The sequence below is a fragment of the Sinocyclocheilus rhinocerous genome, unplaced genomic scaffold, assembly GCF_001515625.1.
Source record: "Sinocyclocheilus rhinocerous isolate Xijiao unplaced genomic scaffold, SAMN03320098_v1.1 scaffold1224, whole genome shotgun sequence".
Taxonomy (NCBI): Eukaryota; Metazoa; Chordata; class Actinopteri; order Cypriniformes; family Cyprinidae; genus Sinocyclocheilus; species Sinocyclocheilus rhinocerous.
Genome location: NW_015643168.1, coordinates 2951 through 11773, shown reverse-complemented (window position 1 = coordinate 11773; position 8823 = coordinate 2951).

Here is an 8823-nt window from a genome sequence, read left to right as displayed (position 1 = left end):
ATTATATTGCTGCCGAACTGCATCTTTTTTTAACTAGCCTATACGTGCAAGAGCTGCATCGTCGAATAAAACAATAAAATTGATAATAAATCAAAACTGTGTGATGGGTAGGGTTGGGTACCGAACTCGGTACTTTTAAGAGCACCGACCGAATTGCGTCAATACTACAGAGTACCGATTCACGTTAAATCAATCGGTGTCAAATTTCGGTACCTGAGAACGCATCTGGGCGCGGAAACACGGTTTTGTTTACTACACAAATACTGAAGCACGCGTGACGCTCGCGGTGATTTTCGGCCTCTGTGTCTCACTATATGACGGCATGAACACAAAAACTTAATCTCCAGAGCTGCTGTGAGAGTCACTTCGCGAGAATTTTACCGTTTCATTTGAGAAAACTATTTTACCGTTTCATTTGAGAAAACTAGCATCATCATTCTGTATACACACAGAAACTTCATGGCAACCTGTCAAAATAAAAGTACGGTTTAACATGTAACAGAAATATATTACACTTGTATTACTTTTGTAAAGTATAATGTACATCTTTAAATATTCCACATTTAAGTAAAACAACTAAATGATAAAAATAAATATTACAACTAGATTAATCATTTAATTGTAGAAAAAAATAATACAATTATTGGCCTATTAAAAAATGTTTTAAAGTAATATTAACAAAATTTTTCTTCCATGTATTAATTTCAACAGTAAACCTCAGTTTGATTGCCAAAAAATAAAAGGGTTTAATTTTCATTTGATTTAAAATAAATGTTTAATGCCTTCATTTGATTTTCAGAAAATATTTCTGAATTTCTGGGGAAAAAAAAGAAAAAGTTTGTAGGGCCCTATTGTTCAAAATGTTGAAACTGAGACTTTTGGACTTATTTTTTCATTGAAATATATGTTTTTGTAAATACACAGAGTAAAGTACCGAAAAAAGGTACTGTTGGGTACCTGCACCGAAATTCAGGTACCGATACCGGTACCGTACCGGTTAAAATGTGAACGGTACCCAACCCTAGTGATGGTAGCTAGCTAGTTGAAAAGACTATCACAACTATCACATCTAGCTTCAGCGACATCTGCACCATTTTAAAGGAGTCATATGATGCTGCTAAAAAGAACATTATTTTGTAAGTTACGCCTTCTTTCTTTGCGTGAACGTTTGGGCGGCGTTATGCAAATCTTCTCACATCGTGACGTAGACATGTGGGGTGTGTTAGAACGAGCCGTTTTAGGTAGGCGTGGTTGACTTTTAACTTTTATAAAGAATATCTCTTTGGATTTGAGACTTTAGTCTTTGCAACTTTACAGATCTTCTTTATGCACCAAGAGCTTGTAACACTCCAAAGAGAAAGGAAAAATTGAAATCGCATCATATGACCCCTTAAATTCTCTCTTTTTCATTTTAATTCTCTTTTGTGGCTTCAGTGGATCGCTCATTTTCAAAGCTTAAGCTAATAAAAAAATGATGTGCTGAGCACCATTGCCCATCATAAAACTAGCCATTTTTCCCCATTGAGAATACACTAAGTCTACATTTAAACACCAAGGACATTGTGGATGAATTTGCCGAAAGAAAGGTCCGGAGGATATATGCAACTAAAATGAGTGAGTTGTTTTTGTTTGTTTGTTTTTTGGGCCACTGTGCCAAGATTGTGTTTGCATGCAGTACAAATACAGCGCCGTTTTAGTGCCACGTTGAAAAATACATAAATAAGATTAACGTCATGATATTTTTACAATAAAGTCAAAATTACAATAATAAAATCATGTTATATTGCTTAAAGTCAATGTGAAAATTCCATCTACTTCGCCACTTCGTCTGTGGCATCCAACCTGTCATTCTTCACATTTAACATGAAAAACAGCAATAAAAACGTTCTAAAAGTGAAAGCAGGCTCCAACTCGGTTAACTGACTGATTTATGATAATAATATAACAATGTTGGCAAAGTTATATTGTTGGCTTTTCTGAGGTAGGCTAAATGTTATGTTACGACTATTCCACAAGCTGTTTTATTGATGTTTTTTGAAACACTGATTGATCGATTACATGAGACATTAGTTTTGTTAAATTGTAAATCGTAAATTAATTTGGGCGTACAATTTTTTTTTTGCATATGGGCCTGGGGCTGACTTGCTACGCCACTGATCTAGCTTTCTTTTCATTTGCTGTTTCGGAAACCAAACCGACCAAAAGAGAGTCGGACTTGTAACCCAAAGGTTGCGAGTTCGAGTCTCAGGTCCAGCAGGAATTGTAGGTGGGGGGAGTGAATGTACAGCGCTCTCTTCCACCTTCAATACCATGACTGAGGTGCCCTTGAGCAAGGCACCGCACCCCCAACTGCTCCCCGGGCGCCTCAGCATAAATGGCTGCCCACTGCTCCGAGTGTGTGTTCACGGTGTGTGTGTGTTCACTGCTGTGTGTGTGCGCACTTTGGATGGGATAAATGCAGAGCACTAATTCCTAGTATGGGTAACCATACTTGGCCACATGTCACGTCACTTCACTTCATTTATCTTTACTTCTTTATAGAAAAATCTAATGACCAGAAAGTACACGGACCCAATCTTTATATGTGTTTTTCGTTTTGATTTTGTAAAGAAATAATGAAATAAGTTGTTTTTCCCGATTTAATTAGCCTAATTGAACGAATGATACTAACAATTAAGTGAACATGACCACTGAATGTGATTTGTTTTGCCGTTTGGATTTACCTGGTTACTTTAACTGTATTGTTAAAAAAGACAGTTGCAAAAACGAAAACATTACTGGCACAAACCAGCACAAACGAAGCACAAACAAACTAGACTATTTGGGGTGAGTTTGGACTATGTGGGGGGCTGAGTGACGTCACTGCCTATAATTCGATGTCTAATATTTTAAAAACCGAAGCAGCACAAACAAAACTTTAACCAGAACAAACCAGCACAAACAAAGCACAAACAAACGAGACTATTTGGGGAGAATTTTGAGTATGTAGGGGGGCTGAGTGACCTCAGAATGATCAATAAAAAAAATTTTAATATCTAAAAAAAGCAGCACAAATTGGATATTTGAGGTGATAAAATTTACATTTTAAAGGCACAATGTAAGATTTTCGTAATAAAATACCCAAAACCCACTTGCACAGTGTTATATATTTCATGCAGTTGTGTATTTACGTTAACCCAAAAGTTCCCAAGAATTTGTAAATCCAGAGAAATTCCAATTTTAAATAATGGCTCGTTCCGGTTCATTGTCGCCTATCAATGACGTAATATCCGTGTTATCAGTTTCCGCTTTTAGAAACTATGGCAACACACGTGGACAAAAAGGCTGCTGTACAGATAAACTAAATCCATTATGGCTGTCGCGAATAAAATGAAAATGAAATGAAAAGTGCTGACTGCAACATTAAATTTAGATCTGCTCAATGTTGCACCATGATTCTTTTTCCACGTTTTTACAGTGTTGCGCATTATAACTAATCACACACACGAGTCAGTTGAGCTTATGAATGCAATGGCCAATCAGAGGCGTTCAGATGAGCCATCGCTGAAAGCCTGGAGTTTTGTTGTTCAGTGCATGCACTCGCTGACTGAATTCTGCTATCGCGAATTCACTCATCAGAAACAACAAAGTGCAGATGTAGGTAGGCTGCGTGTTTTGAGTTTGAGCTCCGTCAAGTTAATTCTTTATAGTCTATTTTTGATCTTAAAATCAATTTTATACACCATAATTTTCGCTTCTATAACGTGTGAATATATCCCCTATCGTATTCTACAACAAAAACAATCAGAGCGCCTTATCACTAGTTTTATTTTGATTCCCAGAGTCCGCTATTAGCTTATAGCCCGTTAGCATCACCAGCGTAGTTGCCGCTAATCTCGCTTACATTGCTAATACTCTATTCACACACATAACCATTGTTTTACTCACTGTTACTTGCTTTAATGGCGGATGTGTGTCTACCTTTGAGTGCAGGTGAGGACACCGAATGCAGCTCGAGCTGGAGGCTGTGGAGAAGCAGATCTGCGACCTGGTGGAGAAGTAGGCCCAGCTGAGGGAGCGGAGAGCCGCGCTGGAAACATCCCAGGCTGACGCTCACAAGTCCGAGGTAAGTATACAGCGCGCAGCTAACTCTCCCACCACCTCTACTCCGTGTGTTTCTCTGCACAGACCCGGTGCACCCAGGACGTGATCTTCCCAGATGTCCTTCACTCCGGCGCCGGGACACCACGGACCCTGGGTGCACCCTCAGCGGAAGACGCGAGCCAGGCCCCGGGCGACGACCTCTCCCCCCCCGCCGCCTCCGGTCTTCGAGATCTCCACCCGGAACCACTTCGCTCCCCTCCGCGAGACGGAATGCGACGCTGTGATCATCGGAGACTCCATCGTCCGGCACGTCCGTGCTACGTTAGCTGAAGGTAAAGTGCACACTCACTGTTTCCCTGGTGCTCGTGTTCTCGATGTTTCTGCGCAGATACCCGCGATCCTGAAGGGCGACGAGAGCACCGGAGCGGTCGTGCTTCACGCGGGGGTTAACGACACCAAGCTGCGGCAGACGGAGACACTGAAGAGGGACTTCAGGAGCCTGATCGAGACGGTGCGCCGCACATCGCCCGCGACGACGATCATCGTGTCAGGACCGCTTCCCACGTATCGACGAGGACACGAAAGGTTCAGTAGACTTTTTGCTTTAAATGAATGGTTATTGTCATGGTGTAAAGAACAGAAACTGCTCTTTGTTAATAATTGGAATCTTTTCTGGGAGCGTCCTAGGCTTTTTCGCGCTGATGGCCTGCACCCCAGCAGAGTCGGAGCGGAACTCATGTCGGACAACATCTCCAGGACGCTACGCTCCATATGACTAGTAAGTCAAATCTCAAATAACTGCCCTGATGACTTGTGTTCTACCCGCTTAAATGATAGAAGTACTTGTGCTGTCCAATCTATAAAGACTGTGTCTGTTCCCCGAATAGTGAGGTCAAAATATAAATTTAATGCAGGATCTAGAAAAAATCTTATCGTGATTAAACCAGAAAAATGTAAAATAAATGAACAAAAACAATTTTTAAAGTTTGGGCTCCTAAACATTAGATCACTCTCACCCAAAGCAGTTATTGTAAATGAAATAATCACAGATAATCGTTTTGATGTACTCTGCTTGACTGAAACCTGGCTAAAACCTAATGATTATATTGGTCTAAATGAGTCTACTCCACCAAGCTACTGTTATAAGCATGAGCCCCGTCAGACTGGTCGTGGCGGCGGTGTTGCAACAATATATAGTGATATTCTCAATGTTACTCAGAAGACAGGATACAGGTTTAACTCATTCGAAATACTAATGCTTAATGTTACACTGTCAGATATGCAAAAGAAATCTATCGTATCTCTTGCTCTGGCTACTGTGTATAGACCACCAGGGCCATATACAGATTTCCTAAAAGAATTTGCAGATTTCCTCTCAGACCTATTGGTTACTGTTGATAAAGCGCTAATTGTCGGAGATTTTAACATTCACGTTGATAATACAAATGATGCATTAGGACTTGCGTTTACTGACCTAATAAACTCTTTTGGAGTCAAGCAAAACGTCACCGGGCCCACTCATCGTTTTAATCATACGCTAGATTTAATTATATCGCATGGAATTGATCTTACTGATATAGATATCGTACCTCAAAGTGATGATGTTACTGACCATTTCCTTGTATCGTGCATACTGCGTATTACTGATAATAACTATATCGCTCCGCGTTATCGTCTGGGCAGAACTATTGTTCCAGCCACCAAAGACAGATTCACAAATAACCTGCCTGATTTATCTCAACTGCTCTGTGTACCAATAAGTACACATGAACTAGACGAAATGACTAGCAACATGGGCACTATCTTCTCTAATACATTAGAAGCTGTTGCCCCCATCAAATTGAAAAAGGTTAGAGAAAAACGTACTGCGCCATGGTACAACAGTAATACCCATTCTCTCAAGAAAAAAACTCGTAGTCTTGAGCGCAAATGGAGAAAAACGAACTTGGAAGTTTTTAGAATTGCGTGGAAAAACAGTATGTCCAGCTATAGACAGGCTCTAAAAGCTGCCAGGGCCGAGCATATCCACAAACTCATAGAAAATAACCAAAACAATCCAAGGTTTTTATTTAGCACAGTGGCTAGATTAACAAATAACCAGACACCACCCGATCTAAATATTCCCTCACAGTTTAATAGTAATGACTTTATGAATTTCTTCACTGATAAAATAGATAACATCAGAAATACAATAACAAATGTAGATTCTACAGCGTATAATACTTCAGCTTCATTCATCGCACCAAAAGATAAACTGCAGTGCTTTACAACTATAGGACAGGAAGAGCTAAATAAACTTATCACTGCATCTAAACCAACAACATGCCTGTTAGATCCTGTACCCACTAAATTACTGAAAGAGTTGTTACCTGTAGCAGAAGAACCGCTTCTCAATATTATTAACTCGTCGTTGTCTTTAGGTCACGTCCCAAAACCATTCAAGCTGGCGGTTATTAAGCCTCTTATTAAGAAACCACAACTAGATCCTAGTGAACTGGCAAATTACAGACCCATCTCAAATCTTCCTTTTATGTCTAAAATTTTAGAAAAAGTTGTGTCCGCTCAATTGCGCTCCTTCCTGCAAAAAAATGATCTCTATGAAGAATTTCAGTCAGGTTTCAGGCCCCACCATAGCACAGAAACTGCACTTGTTAAAATTACAAATGACTTGCTTCTTGCGTCAGACCAAGGCTGTATCTCATTGCTAGTTTTACTTGATCTTAGTGCTGCGTTCGACACTATAGATCATGACATACTCATAGATCGATTACAAAACTATACAGGTATTCAAGGGCAGGCTTTAAGATGGTTTAGATCCTACCTGTCCGATCGCTACCACCTTGTTCATTTAAATGGGGAGTCATCTCAATTATCACCAGTAAAATATGGAGTGCCACAAGGATCTGTCCTAGGTCCTCTGCTATTTTCGATATACATGTTGCCCCTTGGTAATATTATTAGAAAATACGGGATTAGCTTCCACTGTTATGCAGATGATACTCAACTATATATCTCAACAAGACCAGATGAAACTTCTAAATTATCTAAGCTAACAGAATGTGTTAAAAATGTAAAAGATTGGATGACCAATAATTTTCTCCTATTAAACTCGGATAAGACAGAGATATTACTTATTGGACCAAAAGACAGTACACAGAATCTCGTGGATTACAATTTGCAACTAGACGGATGTACAGTTACTTCCTCTACAGTCAAAAATCTGGGTGTTATATTAGATAGCAACTTGTCTTTTGAAAATCATATTTCCCATGTTACAAAAACAGCATTCTTCCATCTTAGAAACATTGCCAAACTACGAAATATGTTACCTGTTTCTGATGCAGAAAAGCTAGTTCATGCATTCATGACCTCTAGACTGGACTATTGTAATGCACTGCTAGGTGGTTGTCCTGCATCCTCAATAAACAAGCTACAGGTAGTCCAAAATGCAGCGGCTAGAGTCCTTACCAGGTCAAGAAAATATGATCATATTACCCCAATTTTACAGTCTCTGCACTGGCTACCTATTAAGTTCCGTATCAGTTACAAAATATTATTACTTGCCTATAAGGCCCTTAATGGGCTAGCTCCTGCGTACCTAACTAGTCTTCTACCACGCTACAATCCATCACGCTCCCTAAGGTCGCAAAACTCTGGACTTTTGGTAGTACCTAGGATAGCAAAGTCCACTAAAGGAGGTAGAGCTTTTTCGCATTTGGCTCCCAAACTCTGGAATAGCCTTCCTGATAACGTTCGGGGTTCAGACACACTCTCTCTGTTTAAATCTAGATTAAAGACACATCTCTTTGGCCAAGCATTCAAATAATGCATATCATAATCTTGTACTGCAGTTATATCTGATCAAATGCACATTATTATTCTTTAGTTTGGGTTAAACAAATAAATTTTGCTTGGTTGGAACAGCAGCTACGCTAATTATGTCCCTATTTGTTTCTCTGTTTTTGCCACAGGATTGACATCCCGTGGTAACTAGGATTTACACAAGCTTCAGTCTGGATCCAGAACACCTGAGAAGAGATGATGCCAACCCCTCAGAGGACCTCAGATGATGCCAACCCTGAAACAACCCACCAGATCCAGTCTGTATCCAGATCAGATGGTCACTGCAGTCACCCGGATCCAGTACGTATTCAGACCAGATGGTGGATCAGCACCTAGAGAGGACCTCTACAGCCCTGAAAGACAGCGGAGACCAGGACAACTAGATGAACACCAGATACAGATGTTATTCCCCTGTAAAGACCTTGTCTCAGACGACCACCGGGACAAGACCACAGGAACCAGATGAGTCTTCTGCACAATGTGACTTTGCTGCAGCCTGAAATTGAACTGCTGGTTTGGTCTGGCCAGAGGAGAACTGGCCCCCCGACTGAGCCTGGTTTCTCCCAAGGTTTTTTCTCCATTCTGTCACCGATGGAGTTTTGGTTCCTTGCCGCTGTCGCCTCTGGCTTGCTTAGTTGGGGACACTTCATTTCCAGCGATATTGTTGACTTGATTGCAAATGATTGCAAAGATACTATTTAAACTGAACTGAGCTGAATGAAGACATCACTGAATTCAATGATGAACTGTCTTTAACTGGAAAATTAGTGTTTACTATTGTCATTTTGCATTATTGACACACTATTTTCCTAATTAATGCTGTTCAGTTGCTTTGACACAATCTGTATTGTTAAAAGCGCTATATAAATAAAGGTGACTTGACTTGACTTGACCATG